General features: G+C 44.2%; 1 protein-coding gene across 1 annotated transcript in view; it reads left to right on the top strand.

The window, feature by feature from the left end:
* Positions 1–19,203, top strand: part of SEMA5A (semaphorin 5A) — a 1,250,864-nt gene that overhangs the window by 807,847 nt on the left and 423,814 nt on the right.

Raw genomic sequence — 19,203 nt, 5'->3', positions numbered from 1 at the left:
CACTCCCTCTCTGTCTCCTCTGGATCCCCTCACTCAAAACTAGTAAAACCATACTAATAAGAATATTTCCAACGAGCTGATGAATAGAATAGCATCCAACAATTAAGAAGTCATACAAAATTTCAAAATCTTTTCTAAACAGCAATAAATTATTCCAAAATGGCAGACACATCAGACATCCAATAATTAAAACTAATAAGGGTGGAAAAAGTCCCCACTCTCCATACCTGAAATCTTTTAATTTCCAGTCACCCTGAGCTTGTCTTGGATTAGTGGGGCAGAGCAAAAACACAACGCAGGTAGAGGCCCATTGACACACACACAAACAACCCAGGCAGGCTCCCATTCTCTCTGTCTGTCTCTCTCTCTCACACACACACTCACACAAAACCCAGGGGGAGAGAGGTGGGATGCTCGTGGCAGGTAGTTTGTGAGTTGTGTGTGAAAGAGTAAGTGGTGTGAGAAACCCTATAAATAGAAAACTTCCCAAACCAAAACAGCATTAACGGACAGCACTGAATCCTACCGTTGAAAGGCAACACTGCAAATATTGTACCGGGCCCTGAAACACCAAAGCACCTCCTATTAGGAAAACAAAATAAGCCAGGCTGCTATAGATCCCTACATAGAAACTACCTGCCAGCAGAATACCTCATCTCTGTCACTCATACAGAACACACACAAACCCTCACCAGATACACAATAAAGAGACCACAAGTATAAATAAAAATATGCAGACAAAAACTGAACTGGAGACCACTGTAAGCCAGACTCTCTATGCAGTGCAATAATGGAAAAACAATTGCCATTGATCATAAGACAAACAATAAAATCACTCTCATGCATGCTTTTTCTCTCACACACACAACATACATGCTCTCTCATACATGTTCTTGCTTTCTCATACATATACACTCTAGCTCTTTTACACATACTCTTTCACAAATAACTCACATGCTGTATTTCATACATGGTCTCACACCACTTACTCTCACTTTCTGTCACCTGCCCTCTCTCTTACATACTCTATTCCTCACACACACACTCTCTGACTCATGTCAGGTCTCTCCCTCTCTTCTTTGTTTGTTGACAGAAGCCCTGAGGACCTGCTCCACTCTTTGCTAGTGGGATAGGCTACAGCAGGGATGACCTTAAAGGGGTGGGGGGCCCAGAGGCCCCAATCATGATTGAAGGACAAGAGGGTCTCCCTTCCTCAAAATTGAGATTCTATTCTGCACTCCCCCAAAAGACTCCATGACGCATTTTCTACTTCTCCCAAGACACCTCATGCAACCTCCCCCTATGACCCCCTCTCCACAGTCTATTCCCCACCCCCCAAATACTCCCCAAAGCCCTTTTTCCAACCAAGATTCTATCAACAAGCACTCTCCCCTCCTCCCAGGAACCAAGGCCCCAGGAAACACTTCCTTCTCTCCCTAACCCTCCCAGGCACCTTGTTGATAGTGACAGTCATTTCTTCCCGTCTACCGTTGATTCCTCTGCACTGCGCAGTAAGATACAAATAACTGGCACTACCCATACCTCTGTGCCAGCAGACACTTCCCACCAATGTGCAGCAGACTCCTAGAACCTTGCCATACCATACCATACCAGCACTATCTCAGGACTCAAACAACAGTAACCTTATCTTTGACACGGCAGCAATGCAAATATTACATCATGCCCTGAAACACTAATACACCACCTACTGGCATTAACAGAAAAGGCCGTACTGCTACAAAGCTCTACAGACAAACTACATGGAAGCAGAAATATTGCACCTCAGTTGTACGCACAGAACACACAGACCCTTACCTAATACAGAATAAGGGACTACAAATTAGAAACAGAAACTTGAAGACAAAAATAAAATGGAAAGCCCGAAAGAACAAAATACAAATATGTTATGCACATTCCCTAAGTTAACATATGCCAATCACTAAAAATTTTAAAAAATGTTTTTACCTTCACTGTCTGATCTTATTTTTCTAATCGGTTGGTCCCAGGCTTTTTTTTTCCATGTTCTTCCTCTTATATTTTCCCAAATCCTTTTGCATGGTCTCTTTTGTTTTCTTTCTGTTTCTTCTCTCTCCACCTGTCTTCTTCCTTTCCTCCTTCAAACACACACTCAGGCTGTCATTCTCACATGCTGTCTCTCTCTCTTTCACACACACACACACACACACACACACAGGGTCCCTAGGGTGCCGGAAGTGGGCGGGGTGGCAGAGTACCTGGTAAGGGCAGCAGATCTGAAGGGAGTGCAGGAGAGACGAGACGTAGCATGGGTGAGTAAAGGAGCTGGGGGCATCTTGCTTTTTGAGTTTAATACATTTGAGGAGCTTGGGTCATTTGCGGTGTGCATCAGGTGGATAGCGAGAGAGAGAGAGATCATGTCATGACATCACCGCCTAGGGTGGCTAGACCCCCTTCAACTTGCACTACACATAGACTCAGGTTCTCATTCTCACCCGCTGTCTCTCTCTGTCTCTCACTTGGTGTCTCACACACATGGCTCTGTCTTTTACATGCTGTCTGTCTTCATACATACATACTGGCTCTTTCTTTCACATACTGGCTCAAAAACATACCGCTCTCATTTTCACATGCTGATTCTTTCTTTCTCAGACACACACACACGCACACACAGGCTCTCACTCTTACATGCTCTCTCACACAAACACATAGCTCTGTCTCTCTCACACACACAGAGGCTCTCACATTGTCTCTCACAACATACAGGCTCACTCCCACACACATTCTTTCAATTCACTCTCACAAACACACAGTCCACAGGGCCTCAGTCTCTGGGCTTCTTTTTAGAGGGTCACCGCAGGCTGGGCTCCGCAGTGGCCCTGATCTTCTTGGGCCATCGCGAGATGGTATCTGCTACCGGGCCTCTTCTTCTTGGGCTTCCACTTGATGGGATCTGCGATGGCCCTGCCACAGATGTTGCTCCTCTTCCTTCCTGTCCATGTGGCTCCGGCAATGTTTTACTTCCAGGGCCGTGCTGGCAGGAAGGAGAAGGAAAGCACATGGCGGTTTGGGGGTCTCTAGTTTTCTTCGGGCCGTGGTGCGATGAGCTCCATCATGGCCCCGCTAATCTTCCTGGGGGGGATAAAAGTTGCGCGTGGCGGTGCATGCATGCAGTTTAGAGGGAACAGTGTCCATACCTCCCCCCCCCCCCTCCACAAGGATGATCCTGGTCTCCGCCAGCAGTGTTTCTTCTTTTTGGCTGCTGGCATATGGAGTTCTGATGGTGCGGGTGGGGTGGGGGCCTCCCGTTGAGCACCCCCCCTTGCCAACCCCCTTAGTACCCCACTGCCTGGCAGATCCCATAAAGTAAATCTATTTACTGTTACTCACTTCCAGGTATAGCAGTAGCTTTCTGTAATCTACCTGCTTAATAATGTTTTATTGATTTTTCCTCCAGAAACTTGTCCAAACCTCTTTTAAACTCCGCTTTGCTGGTCACCTTGATCACATCCTCTGGCAACAGATTGCATAGCTTGATTGTACATTGAGTGAAAAAGTGCTTTCTATGATTTTTTTTTTTTAAATCTGCTGGTTGTTAGTTTCATGGAGCGTCTCCTTGTTTCTATTTGAAAGGGTAAATAGCCATCCTTGATGTACCCATTCCACCCCACTCATGATTTTATAAAGTCCTGTCATGTCCTTTCTTGTCCGTTTCTTTTTCAAGCTGAAAAGTCCTAGCCAGCGTATCCTCATCATCAATTTTGTCACCCTCCTCTGCACCTTTTCTAGCTCCGCTATGTCTTTTTTGAGATGGGGTGACCAGAACTGCTCACAATACTCAAGGAGTGGTACTAGGATGAGACCCTCAAGCAGCATTTCAGCCCTGCATTAGCTGCAATTTTATTTATTTAGCTCTTTTTATAATCCGCTGATATCCACATATGTTCATAGAGAAGTACAAAGAACATACATCATAAATACAGTACAATATTTATTTATGACAGCATACTAGCTAACACCTGTGGAAATTCCCCAGAGGCACCTATGAATTGCCCTTCCTCCCAGCCCCAGCACAGTCTGCCCTCCCCCAAAGCCCCAGGAATAGCACAGCCTGCCTCCTACCCCTCCTAGCCCCAGCTGCAGCACAGCCACTCATGGAAATTCCCCAGAGGCTCCCTATTGCCTTTCTCCTGCTAGTCCCAGCACAGCCTGCCTTCACCCCTGGAGCCTCAGCCCCAGAATAGTCTGCCCTCAATCCCCAGCAGCCTCATCATAGCCTGCACTCCCCACAGGCCCCAGCAGAGCCAGCTCCCCTAGGCCAAGCCCTCCCACAAGCCTCAGCACAGCCTCTCTCTCTCTCACCAGCCTGAGCCCTGACCACTCTATGCTCCAGATATCGGACTGAGAGGTTGCAGATCTGTGTACATGGGGTTAATTTTCAATGGAGTTATGCCGTAAATGTAACATACTCGTGTAGCAGTTTTCAAAAGCCATTTATTCAAGTAAAGTACACTTACTCAAGTAAATCAAGTCAATGGCATATATAGTAGCAATTTTCAAAAGCACACTTACTCAAATAAAGTGCATTTACTCCAGTAAAACCCAGTTTTACTGGAGTAAATGCTTTTTAAAATCAGGCCCTCAGTGGACACATACAACCTCTCATTAACTGTTGGTAATATACATGAGGCTCTCAGTACAAAAGATTGGATCCGTCTCACTGCTGGACTAGTGTCTGCATCTTAATTTTGTTCAGTTGTTAGCAATTTAAAATTTCTAAGGGAGTAGGGATGTTCAAACTAATCTAAAATACTTTTAATCTATTTGTTTATTTTAGATTTGTCTGTCAGTGATCCTTCAGAGACTACAATTAATCTATTTATTAGTAAACGGTTACACACCTTATTAACTCTTGTTTTCAATTAATTTTTTTGCGTCCAGTCAGATAAATACAGAACAAGTGGGTTATGCTCCTCTACCAGCAGATGGAGATGGAGCAAACTGATTTCACAGTATATATACCCCTGTAGTGACATCAGCCTGTCAGTATTCTCCATCTCCAGAAGATGGTGGACGTGCATCTCCCGACTGGGGATTGCTTCTTTTTCTAAAAGGAGAATTAAGGATATTGCATTGGTCCACTTTCCTGCAGTGATACCAAAAGGTCCCTCCCCCAGTTGAGAATTCCCGAGGTGATTTCTGTGGTCCCTCAGATGAGTGCCTTGGTCCACTAGCTGGGTTTAAAAATGTTTTTCAGCCAGCGTGGACTTAGCTGCTTAAATGGCTGAAAGGCAGTAGGTGCAGGAAGCCGAGCACGGCGGTGACAGCATATGCCCTCTCCCCTGCAGCTGGAGACCGTCTCTATACTCAGCCAAGTAAGGCTGAGCTCAGGTAAGTTAAAAAAAAAAAAAAAAAAAAAAAAAGAGATATAAGAGGCTTTTTGTAGCATAGGGCTCCCACTTCCCAGTGTCCGTGCTCGGTGCGCTGTTCCGATGTACGGCCAGCTCCATGGGAGTTTGAGGGATGTGGGCAGCCTGGCAGGTTGAGGAGCCTCTTTAGGATAATCCACACTCTGAGGCTTTTCGCTGAGTGCCATGAGGTAGGCTGCAAAGTCTTTTTGCGTGCTTTTCTTAGGCTGTCCTCTACAGGATTGTCAGTTCGGCATATGCATTTGGCTGTGCATCCAGGTTTTGGACGCTTAGTCAGGCCTTGTATTCCATGTATCTAAGTTAAGTTGCGCTTAAGTGGCCGCACGCTTACCTGTGCACTCAAGTTTCATTGTGTGTTTTTACTTACGTTTTGGATGCATTGGTGTTGGAACACCTGGATGTGAGATGCTTAAGTGTGGATACCCGGTTTTTGGATGCCTAGATTGGATGTTGGACGCTTAGTATTTTTGAACATATAAAAAAAAAAAAATAACTAGACATATGCCTCTGACTGCCGCTTAAGAGCAGTAATGGCCATAATGGTGTCTAAACCTAAGCGCCTTTCTCTTTATGCTGCCTTTCATATTCAGGCATCTCAGCCAGGAGTGCCCGCTAACTTGTGCCAGTGCTGTTTGGAGGCTCAGAGGGAATTACCACCTGATTTCACTAAGCCTGGTTCTTTCCAGCCGGAAATAGGCCTGGGTACAGAAGGCTCAGGTGGGGTGCCTGATTTTGGAACTCCCCTAACTGGTTCCTCAGCTGGGGATGGTAGCTCAGTATGTGTGCCCCAAGTACCTCCTGGATTGGATGCTTCTACTTTTTCATGGGTAGAGCATTTTCAGGGATTGCAGTCTTTTCTCCAGGCACACTTTTCACTCTCTAATGCTCCTAGAGTGGAGTTGCAAGAGGAAACTTTACCGGGACCTCCTGTTAAGTGCCGGAGTACTGCTAGAGTGGCAGCCAGGCTTCCTGATAGAGGTCCAGATGGTATGGATGATGATGTCAGTCTTGGCTCCCTTGAGGATGGTGGAATTCCTCCAGGATCAGAACCGTATAGAACATTGCTACGGTTCTTTCATAACTGTAAACTCTGATTTCCCAGACCTTGAAAATGTGACTGAGCCAAAGAAAAATCCAATTTTGGTTTCCTTGCTTAAGGCCTCTTGCTTTTTCCCAGTGATGGATGTCATTCAAGAATTAATTGATCTTGAGTGGGGTGCCCCAAAGGCTAATTTCAAAGGGGGTCGTGTTTTAGAAGGCCTGTACCCTCCTGATCTGATGGCATTTACATTTTCTGAAGGTGGATGCACTTGTGTGTGCAGTCTCCAAGCGAACCACTATTATTGTGGAAGGAGGAGTGGCCTTGAAGGATGCTCATAATAGAAGGATTGAGGCTATCCTTAAGCAAGCATTTGATACTATGGCAATGACCTTGCAGATTGCTTCTTGTTGTTCCCTGGTGGCTCGTTCTTGTTTGCTTCTCTCCCATGAAGTCAATGACTCTGGGGTGAACTCTAGGGCAGTTATGGAGCCAGCTACCAACTTTTTGGTGGATGCACACTGTGATTTGGTCTGCACTTCAGCCAATGGAGTGGCTTCCATATTAGCGGCCAGGCATCAGTTATGACTGAGGAATTGGTCGGCTGATATGACTTCCAAGGCTATCCTCACCAAATTGCCTTCTAAAGGCTCGCTATTATTTGGGAGTGAGTTGGAAAAACTGGCCAGTAAGTGGGGAGAATCTCTGGTTCCTCATTTGCCAGATGATAAGAAGCAGACACTACACTTCTTTACCATGAGAGGTTGTACTAGAGGATCCAGAAGTTTTCGTCCCTATAGGCGAATGACCCTTCAGAGAACTCAACCTTTTGGTAGTCCTTTCATCCCTAACAGCGAAGAAAGGGGATAGGTTCGGCTGGTGGAACCTCCCGACCCTTCCAATGAAGGTTTGCTGACCCACCCCCAGGAACAGGATATAGGGGGACACCTTTCTCTCTTTAGAATAAGAATAAGAAATTGCCTTACTGAGTCAGACCATCAAGCCCAGCATCCTGTTTCCAACAGTGGCCAATCCCGGCTACAAGTACCTGGCAAGTACCTAAAAACTAAGTATATCCCATGCTGCTGATGCCAGTAATAGCAGTGGCTGTTTTCTAAGTCAACTTGATTAAAAGCAGGCAATGGACTTTTCCTCCAATAACTTATCAAAACCTTTTTTAAACCCAGCTACACTAACTGCACTAGCAACATCCCCTAGCCACAAATTCTAGAGTTTAATTGTGCGTTGAGTAAAAAAGAACTTTCTCCGATTAGTTTTAAATGTGCTACATGCTAACTTCATGGAGTGCCCCCTAGTCCTTCTATTATCCGAAAGAGTAAATAAGCAATTCACATTTACCCATTCTAGACCTCTCATGATTTTAAAGACCTATACCATATCCCCCCTCAGCCATCTCTTCTCCAAGCTGAACAGGTCTAACCTCTTCAGCCTTTCCTCATAGGGGAGCTGTTCCATCCCCATTATCATTTTGGTCACCCTTCTCTGTATCTTCTCCATCACAACTATATCTTTCTTGAGATGCAACGACCAGAATTGTACACAGTATTCAAGGTGCGGTCTCACCATAGAGCGATATGGAGGCATTATAACATCCTCTGTTTTATTCACCATTCCCTTCCTAATAATTCCTAACATTCTGTTTGCTTTTTTGACAACCACAGCACACTGAGCTGATGATTTCAAAGTATTATCCACTATGATGCCTAGATCTCTTTCCTGGGCTCCTAATATGGAACCTAATATCGTGTAACTACAGCATAGGTTATTTTTCCCTATGTGCATCACCTTGCACTTATCCACATTAATTTTCATCTGCCATTTGGATGCCCAATTTTCCAGTCTTCCAAGGCCCTCCTGCAATTTATCACAATCTACTTGTGATTTAACTACTCTGAATAATTTTGTATCATCTGCAAATTTGATTACCTCACTCGTCAAATCCATTTCCAGATCATTTATAAATTTCCCTTTGTGCCACCCCTTCGTGCATCCCGTAGTGTTAGCCATTCCCCATATTCTTTTATATCCCTTGTTAACAATCCCCATATTTAAATATTTAATGTATTTGACAAAGGTAACGCATGAGTTCTTGCAAATTTTGTTTAAATGTAAACCGATGTAATATGTAAAATCGAACACCGGTATATAAAAATAAATAAATAAATACATAAAATATTGAAAAGCACAGGTCCTAGTACAGATCCTTGAGGCACTCCACTGCATACCCTTTTCCACTGAGAAAAATGTCCATTTAATCCTACTCTCTTCCTGTTTTTTAACCAGTTTGTTATTCACGAAAGGACATCGCCACCTATCCCATGACTTTTTACTTTTCTTAGAAACCTTTCATTAAGAAATTTGTCAAATGCCTTCTGAAAATCCAAATACACTATATCTACCAGTTCACCTATATCTACATGCTTATTATCCCCTTCAAAAAAGTGAAGCAGATTTGTGAGGCAAGACTTGCCTTGGGTAAAGGCATGCTTACTTTCTTCCATTAAACCATGTCTTTCTATATGTTCTGTAATTTTGATCTTTAGAAATACTTTCCATTAATTTTCCTGGCACTGAAGTCAGGCTAACTGGTCTGTAGTTTCCTGGATCGCCCCTGGAGCCCTTTTTAAATATTGGGGTTACATTAGCCACCCTCCAGTCTTCAGGTACCATGGATGATTTTAATGATAGGTTACAAATTTTAACTAATAGATCTGTAATTTCATTTTTTACTTCCCTCAGAACCCTGGGGTGTATACCATCCAGGCGAGGTGATTTACTACGCTTCAGTTTTTCAATCAGGCCTACCACATTTTCTAGGTTCACTGTGATTTGGTTCAGTTCATCTGAATCATTACTCATGAAAACCTTCTCCGGAACGGGTATCTCCCTTAACATCCTCTTTAGTAAACACCGAAGCAAAGAAATTGTTTAATCCTTCCGCAATGGCCTTATCTTCGCTACGTGCTCCTTTAACCCCTCAATCATCTAACTATCCAACTGACTCTCTCGCAGGCATTCTGCTTCGGATATATTTAAAACAGTTTTTAATTTGAGTTATTGCCTCTATGGCCAACTTCTTTTCAAATTCTCTCTTAGCCTGTCTTATCAATGTCTTACATTTAACTTGTCAGTGCTTATGCTTTATCCTATTTTCTTCTGTTGGATCCCTCTTCCAATTTTTAAATGAAGATCTTTTGGCTAAAATAGCCTCATTCACCTCACCTTTTAACAATGCTGGTAATCGTTTTGCCTTCCTTCCACTTTTCTTAATGTGTGGAATACATCTGTACTGTGCTTCTAAGATGGTATTTTTTAACAATGGCCATGCCTCTTGCACATTTTTTACCTTTGTAGTTGCTCCTTTCAGTTTTTTCCTAATTATTTTTCTGATTTTATCAGAGTTTCCCTTTTGAAAGTTTAGTGCTAGAGATGTAGATTTAGTTACTGTCGCCTTCCTATCATTAATTTAAATTTAATCATATTATGATCACTATTGCAAGTGGCCCCACCACCATTACCTCTCTCATGAAATCCTGTATTCCACTAAGAATTAGATCTAAAATTGTTCCCTCTGTTTTTGGTTCCAGAACCAATTGCTCCATGAAACTATCATTTATTCCATCCAGGAACTTTATCTCTTTAGCATGACCTGATCTTACATTTACCAGGTTAATATTGGGGTAATTGAAATCTCCCATTATTACTGCACTACTAATTTAGTTAGCTTCCCTAATTTCTCTTAGCATTTCACTGTCCGTCTCATCATCTTGGCCAGGTGGACGGTAGTATACTCCTATCGCTATACTTTTCCCCAACCCAGAAGGAACTTCTACTCATAAAGATTTGATTGTGAATTTAGTCTCATGCAGGATCTTTGTCCTGTTGGACTCTTTGCCATCCCAGACACCACCCCATCTCCCAGATGCTCGTCTCTGTCATTGCAATATAATTTGCACCCCGGTATAGCACTGTCCCATTGATTATTTTCCTTCCACTATGTCTCTGAGATACCAATTAAGGTTATATCATCATTCACTGCTATACATTCTAATTCTCCCATCTTACTTTATAGATGCCTGGCATTAGCATACAAACATTTCAAAGTGTGTTTTTTGTTTGTATTTTCATTCTGCTTTCTAATTGATGGGGATAAATTGGAATCTTTTAGCTCAGGTGAGTTTTTAATTACAGGCACTTGGATTACTTTTCTTATTAATGGAACCTCACTGTTGGGATGCCCTAATTCTAATGCATCATTAGTATCCTTTGAAGATACCTCCCTTCGAACCATGCGCTGCTGAGCGACTCTCAGCTTTCCCCTTTATTCTAGCTTAAAAGCTGCTCTATCTTCTTTTTAAATTTAGCACCATCAGCTTGGTTCCACCCTGGTTAAGGTGGAGCCCATCCCTTCAGAAGAGATTCCTCCTTCACCAAAAGGTTCCCAAGTTCCTTACAAAACTGAATCCCTCTTCCTTGCACTATCGTCTCATCCACACATTGAGATTCCGGAGCTCTGCCTGCCTCTAGGGACCTGTTCGTGGAACAGGGAGCATTTAAGAGAATGCCACCCTGGAGTTCTGGATTTCAGCTTTCTACCTAAGAGCCTAAATTTGGCTTCCAGAACCACTCTCCCACTTTTTCATATGCCTTTGGTGCTCACATGTATCATGACAGCTGGCTCCTCCACAGCACTGTCTAAAATCCTATCTAGGTGATCTGTGAGGTCCACCATCTTTGCACCAGGTAGGCATGTTACCAGGCAATCCTCACACCCACCAACCACCCAGCTGTCTACATTCCTAATAATTGAATCATTAACTATGACGGCCGACATAACCCTTCCTTCCTGGGCAGTAGCCCTGGGAGATACATCCTTGGTGTGAGAGGACAATGCACCACCTGGAGAGCTACAGGATCCTTTCCTGCTGCACCAGGTTGATGCTCTCCAATCATGAGACCTTCTTCCTCCAAGGCAGCACCAGGGCTTCCAGTCTGAAGTTGGGACTTGGCTACTAGGACCATGAAGGCCTCATCTATATATCTGTCTGCCTCAGCTCTTCCAGGTCTGCCACTCTAGCCTCCAGAAATCAGACTCATTCTCTGATAGACAGGAGCTCTTTGCATTGGATGCACACATATAACTTCTCACCGGCGGGTAAAAAAATCATACATGTGACATTCGATGGAAAAGACTGGGAGGCCTCCCTCTTACTGCTGGACTTCTGCCTTCAACTCAAATTTGTTCAGTTCCTAATTAGGTTTTAGGTTGCTATGGGAGTAGGAATCTGTCTAATTAGAGTTATTTAAATGTATTAATGTATTCACTATATATCTGGTAGTGTCCTAAAGGGAATGATCAAACTCTTAATAATGTGTGGGAAATTTGTGAAGTTATAAGGCAGATTTTGTTTTGTGTGTTTTTGAAAGTGGCACCTGCCTATATATTAAAGAATGAGCTAGGAGTGGGTGACAGAGCGGTAGAAGGGTTGGGAAAACAAACACACTAACTTCGACAAGTGTCAAGCAAGTTTTCCTGCCAGAAGCGTGCATTCAGAAGTTGATGACACAGCTTTGTCTGTTACTGAGCACTTTGCTCTCAACTGTATGGTCCTACCTGCAAATACTTGGTTTAATGGCAGCAACCCTGGAATTGGACCAATGGGTGAGACCTTAGATACGTACTCTTCATGCTCCCTGCTGTCCCGGTAGAATCCTCAGTCTCAGGACAATTCAATTCGGCTCCTCCTGCCAATGGATGTCTCCTCCCAACTGCAGTAGTGCCTACAGATGGATCATCTATGGAAGGATGTTTCCATAGCATCACCGGACTGCCTAGTACTCTACTGATAATAGATGTGAGTCTCTGTGTTTGGGGAGCTCACTGTCAGGAGTTGATGGTGCAAGGGTACTGGATTGCAGAAGAGTCTCTATGGAGCATCAATCGACTGGAAGCCAAGGCAGTCCGGATGACATGTTTGCAGTTCAGCGACAGGTTTGCAGAGTCGGTCAGTCCGGATAATGTCGTACAATGCAATGACCATGGCTTACATCAGTCGGCAGGGAGGAACCAAGAGCCAGTAAGTTTGCAGGAAATAGATCAGCTTATGGAATGGGCAGGCGTGCATCTCCAGATCATCTCAGCCTCACACATCACAGGAAAAGACAATGTAAGAGCAGACTTTCTCAGCAGGAAGAGTCTGGACCCAGGAAAATGTGCCTTATCTGATGAGGCACTAAAACTGATTTTGGATCACTGGAGCCCCTGTTCCTAGACCTCTTGGCAACTTCTCACAATGCAAATTTTCTGTGATTCTTCAGTCGCAGAAGAGATGCTAAGTCATTGGGAATCGATGCCCTGGTGCACGAGTGGCCGAAGTATAAGTTGCTGTATGCCTTTCCTCCATGGCCCATGTTCGGCAGATTGATCTGAAGGATCAAGCGACATAGAGGTATAATGCTTCTGGATGCTACGAAATGGCCAGGAGGCCGTGGTATGTAGATTTGCGGTGGCTCCTGGGGAACTCTCCCTTTCAACTTCTGGCACACAGGAACCTGCTAAGTCAGGGTCTAGTTCTTCACGAAGATCTGACTCAATGTTGTCTAACGGTATGGCCCTTGAGAGGGCTCGATTGCTGAAACATGGATACTAGGGGTGTGCATTCGGTCCCTACGTATTGGCAATCCGCAAAGGATGTTGCCATATTCGTTGTATTCGTGGGGAAGTGAAACGTATCGCGATTCCCCATGAATACACGAATCTTCGCCGAATTATTCGGCCGCCTAAATAAATCAATTTAAACAAACCCCCCACCCTCCTGATCACCCCCCCAAGACTTACCAAAACCCCCTGGTGGTCCAGCGGGCGGTCCGGGAGCCAACCCTGCACTCTCACACCCTCACTGCCGGTTTCATCATGGCGCCGATAGCCTTTGACCTACTATGTCACAGGGGCTACCAGTGCCATTGGTCAGCCCCTGTCACATGGCCATCAGCACCATCTTGTGCTCCTACCATGTGACAGGGGCTGACCAATGGCACCGGTAGCCCCTGTGACATAGTTTGGGCAAAGGCTATCAGCGCCATTTTGATTACTAGCAGCCAATGGCCCGAGGGCAGGAGATCACTCCGGGACCCCCGTTGGACCCCCAGGGACTTTTGGCCAGCTTGTGGGGGCCTCCTGACCCCCGCAAGACTTGCCAAAAGTCCAGCCGGGGGTCCTGGAGTGACCTCATGCACTCTGGCTGTCGGATGCCAGTACTCAAAATGGCACTGATTGTTTGCCCTCACTATGTCACAGGGATCGACAGTCGGCCCCTGTGACATAGTGAGGGCAAAGGTGATCGGCACCATTTTGAATACTGGCAGCCTTTCAATTACCACTTGAGATAGGGTAGGGATTGGGGTGGATATATTGGAGGCTGGTGCCGTATATAGAACAGTAAAAGGCTCTATGTCAAAGATGGCTTATATCTGTCTGTTGCACGAAAAAGGATCCTAAGAGATAAATTCAAATCCTATGCCATATGGCATTTAAATTAAATGATGGGGGTGGCAGAAGGAAATTAGATTGTCACCCCCAAATACAAATACAAGGGAAATGAGTGAAGTGGATAACAAGTCAGCTGAATAAGGCACAAAAGAAGTCCAAGAAAAGCAGTAACCTGAACGAGAAAAGATGAAAAGCTATGAGCCCAAATGCTTGTAGTCTGAGCAATAAAAATCCCAGACCTGCAAGCCCTAATGGTGGAGGCAGACTTGAACATTCTTGCTATCATGGAGACATGGTTCACAGAATCTCATGATTGGGATATGGCCATACCGGGCTATAACTTGCTTAAGAAGGACAGAGAAGACAGAAAAGGGGAGGAGTAGTTCTTTATGTCAAAAATAATATCCAAACAACTGAGCTGAAAGGAAGATGGGGTAAAGAAGAAGCATTATGGGACATCCTAAAAAAAGATGATGGTGCATCAGTTTTTACTGGAGTGGTTTACAGGCCTCTGAATCAAACAGAAAAACTAGACAGAGATCTGGTTGAAGACATCCAAAAAGTGGGAAAGAAGGGAGAAGTGGTGATTGTTGGAAATTTTAATCTGCCGGACATAGATTGGAAAATTCCTTCTGCATAATCTAACAGAAGTAGAGATATAGTAGATACCCTGCAAGGGACTCTCTTCAAACAAATGGTAATGGAACCCATGAGGGAGGGAGCTATGCTCAATTTAGTGCTCACTAACGGGGATAATGTCTCTAATGTCCATGTGGGTGCCCACCTTAACACCAGTGATCATCAAACGGTATGGTTTGAAATCGCAAATAAGATAAGGAGAAGTCACATGAAGATCAGAGTTTTGCATTTCAAAAATATGGACTTTGTTGAAATGGGGAAGTACCTGGAGGGAGAACTAGAAGACTGGGAGAAAATGAGAGAAGTGGAACAACAGTGGGCTAAACTAAAAGGAACCATTACAAAGGCAACTAATCTATATGTTAGAAAAGTAAAGAAAAGCAAGAGAAATATGAAACCTATTAGTTCTCAAAGGAAGTAGCTGATAAAATAAAAGCAAAAAGAACAGCGTTCAAGAAACATAAAAGATCCCAAAGGGAGGAACACAAGGAAGAATATCTGGTGAACCTGAGGGAGATGAAAAAAGTAATCAAGAAAGCAAAAAGTCAAGCACAAGAAAGGATTGCCAAAGAGGTAAAGCGAGGTGACAAAACATTTTTCAGATACATCAGAGAAAGGAGAAAAGTCCAAAGTGGTATAGTGAAATTGAAAGGGGAAAAGGATCAATGTGTGGAGAGAGATGAAGAAATGGCAGAAATATTAAACAAATACTTCAGTTCGGTGTTCACTAACGAGGATCCTGGAGAAGGACCATAGCTAGTTAACAAGAAACTGGAGGGGAGTGGAGTAGATGTAACTCTGTTTACGGAAGAGAAGGTATGGGAAGAGCTTGGAAAACAGAGTTAGTTGCTTGGAGATATTATCATTAAGCAATACTAAAATTTCTCAAATGGTTTCATAGGAAAAAGTTGTCGGTCTCACCATTGGAGTTATATTAAAAGATAAAGAATCTTTATTAATACCCATGATTGATTCCGCCTCAGCCTGCCTTTCTCTTCCCACTGCAGTCTCACCTGGGTCACAAGCTGCATCTAATTCCGATGCAGTCTCATCTGTTGTTTCATCTCCTAGGCTACCGGGTATGATGAATTCATCAACCCGCACTGGGGAGCTCCCCCGCTGATGCCCTCTCGATACCGCGGGGTTTTCTGGTGGCATTCTTAAAACCAGGGATAAAGATGTTATTGAATCATGGAGAGAATTCGCTGTACCCATGCCTTCCTGAACTCCTTCCTATGATTGCCTTCCTGGTTGTGTAAGCCCTACAACCACATGGGCATCCATCGGCCCAATCACCGGTGCCTCGGTGGGGGCTTCAACTAAACCCCTCTCCCTTACCCTTCTTTTTCAGCCCGAATGAGACATTTAGCAATAATGAATCAAGCTTATAGGAAAAAATAAAGGGCGCTCATAAGGTTTATGCTATTCCATATCTTGGATCCATAACTCTGGAGGACGAGACTTAGAGAATCCAATGAGCATATATTAGAAATATATAATCTCAAATGCAAAATTTTTTTTTTTTAATTTCCTACCTGAGGTGGAAGGAGGATTTCTCATACCAAAAATCGAAACAAAGCCGTGCTCCCCTTCGGCGCGCGCGGTTTAGGCAGTGCGCCGGCGGCAGCTACGCTCTGCACTGAGGCCGATTTTATAGGCCTCGTTGCTCGCAGCGATGACATCACGGGGCTCGACAGCTCAATCAGGGCCGGGCTCAAAGCTTCACCCCAGGTGCATCAATTTTTCTCTGTTCCGTCGGGGCCGGGCACAAGGCTTCACCCTGGGTACTTGCCAAGTAATTTTTTTTCAGTCTCTCCTCCTCCTTTGATAGTTTTCACTGAGGCTAATTTTATAGGCCTCCTTGGTCACAGCAATGATGTCATGGGGCACGACAGGGAATCTTCGGATATAGAAATAGCTCAACCATCAATGTTGATCATATCTTTCCTGCTAGATACTGATAAAGATTTAATAATGAAAAAGTATTTTCGCACCAAAGAACTGTTTCTACAGATGAAAGTACAAATATTTCATGATGTTGCTAGAGACACTCAAAAAAGAAGATGATAATTTCTGTTATTGAGACCTCAGCTGTTAGAAATGGGTGCCTCGTTCAGACTGAATTTCCCATGCAAATGCTGTATTAGACATAAAGAGATTAATTATATATTTTTCTGTCCGTCACAGCTATCAAAGTTTATATCTGATAGAATTTCTCCTGTACCCATTGAAGATAGGCCGGAATTTGCTAGACCTCAGTAATACTGCAAGATTCTTTAAATTGTATTAAGTAAGCCCTAGCTATTATTCCTAAAAAAAAATTCTTATTATAAGCCTTCACTCAATTTCGGATCCATAATATTGTGGACTTGTCACAGTGACCATGATATCTATATTGAAGTATTTTGATTTGTTATATCCTGATAATGAATTCAATATTTAATGGTCATTGTAAAGCTCCTAGCTAATATGTTTTTTGCTTTTTGGTATTTGTATACATTTGCAATAAATAAATAAAAAAAAAGAGAAATGGCAGAAATACTAAACAAATACTTCAGTTTGATGTTCACTTAAGAAGACCCTGGAGAAGGACTGTCACTAGTTAACAAGAAAATGGAGGGGTGTGGAATAGACGAAACTCTGTTTGCAGAAGAGAATGTATGGGAAGAGCTAGGAAAATGGAAAGTGGACAAAGCCATGGGGCCTGATGAGGTTCAACCCAGGATACTTAGGGAGTTCAGAGATGTGCCAGCGGGTCCGCTGCATGACCTGTTCAATAGATCCCTGGAAATGGGAGTGGTGCCAAGTGATTGGAGAAGAGCGGTGGTGGTCCCGCTTCACAAGAGTGGGAGCAGAGAGGAGGCTGGAAACTACAGGCCGGTTAGGCTCACCTTGGTGGTGGGAAAAGTGATGGAGACACTACTGAAGGAAAGAATAGTAAACTATCTACAGTCAGAAGAATTGCTGGACCAGAAGCAGTTTGGATTTACCAGAGGAAGGTCCTGTCAGACAAATCTGATTGACTTTTTGATTGAGTAACTAAGGAATTGGATCGAGAAAGAGTGCTCTATGTCATCTACTTGGATTTCAGCAAAGCTTTTGATACGGTCCAGCATTGGAGGCTTGCAATAAAATGAGAAGCTTGGGAGTGAGCACCAAGAGGGTGGCCTGGATTACAAACTGGTTGACGGATAGAGGACAGCGTGTAATGGTAAATGGAACCTACTCTGAAGAGAGAGCGTTGTTAAGTGGAGTGCCGTAAGGATCAGTGTTGAAACCATTCCTGTTCAATATCTTTGTGAGCAACATTGCAGAAGGGATAGAAGGTAAAGTATGTCTTTTTGTGGATGATACTAAGATCTGCAACAGAGTAGATATGCCGGAAGGAGTAGAGAGAATGAGACGTGATTTAAGGAAGCTTGAATGGTGATGGAAGATATGGCAGCTGGGATTCAATGCCAAGAAGTACAGAGTCATGCATCTGGGATTTGGTAATCCAAAAGAGCTTTATGTCTTGAGGGATGAAGGGCTGTTGTGCACAGAGCAAGAGAGAAGCCTTGGGGTGATAGTGTCTAGCGATCTGAAAATGGCGAAGCAATGTGACAAGGCGATAGTTAAAGCCAGAAGAATGCTGGGCTGCATAGAGAGAGGAATAACCCATAAGAAAAAGAAGTGATAGTCCCCTTGTACAGGTCCATGGTGAGGCCTCACCTGGAGTACTATGTTCAGTTCTGGAGACTGTATGTCAAAAGGGACAGAGACAGAATGGAAGTGGTCCAGAGAAGGGCGACCAAAATGGTAGTGGTGGTGGTGGGGCGTCTCTATCAAATGACTTATAAGGAGAGGTTGAAGGACCTAAATATGTATCCCCTGGAGGAGAGGAGGTGCAGGGGAGATATGATACAGACCTTCAGATACCTGAAAAGTTTAAATGATGCACAATCGACAAACCTTATCAGTTTGAAAGAAATATTTAGAACTAGGAGTCACTGGACATCGAGATGGCTCCCAGATAGAAGGTAGGGTGAGCTTTCAATATCTATTTCAATTGCCTCAAAAACTATGCCTCACACTAAGAGAAAGGGGAAAATCAGGATGGAGACTCCGACCACCCCAATCCCTACCCTATCTCAAGCGGTAATTGAAAGTTTTTTCTCACCACGGAGTGTTGGAAACCCGGGAGAAGTGTCTGCTATCGTCATCGGGGAGGAGCAAATACTGATTGCGTTGGACCTGTACACCTCACTAAGCTCCGGGGCACCTGTGACGCCTGAGCTGCTTCATCTCGTTCTGCCCCTGGATTCAGGCGAGGCTGTCTGACGCGAGAAGTTGGAAGCTCCATACCCCTCGGGGGGAAAACGGGGGAAGGAGGAGCGAGAGCAAAGGTCATTGGGGATAAGGAAGGAGTAGCAGTGGAGAAAAGAATGTGAGCTCAAATCCATTGACCTCTACACCTGAGGGGCATACTGGCTGCCCGGAGGCAGTAGTAACTTTTCAGATAAAGGTAGGGGGGGTCTAGATAGGGCCGAGGGTGTGGGTTAGGGAGGGGAAGTGAGGGGAAGGTGTGGGGCGGGTCGTATGACATAGTGAGGGCAAAGGTAGCGCCGGCG

Source organism: Rhinatrema bivittatum, chromosome 2 (assembly GCF_901001135.1).
Source record: "Rhinatrema bivittatum chromosome 2, aRhiBiv1.1, whole genome shotgun sequence".
Lineage (NCBI taxonomy): Eukaryota > Metazoa > Chordata > Amphibia > Gymnophiona > Rhinatrematidae > Rhinatrema > Rhinatrema bivittatum.
This window is presented reverse-complemented; position numbering and strand designations above follow the sequence as displayed.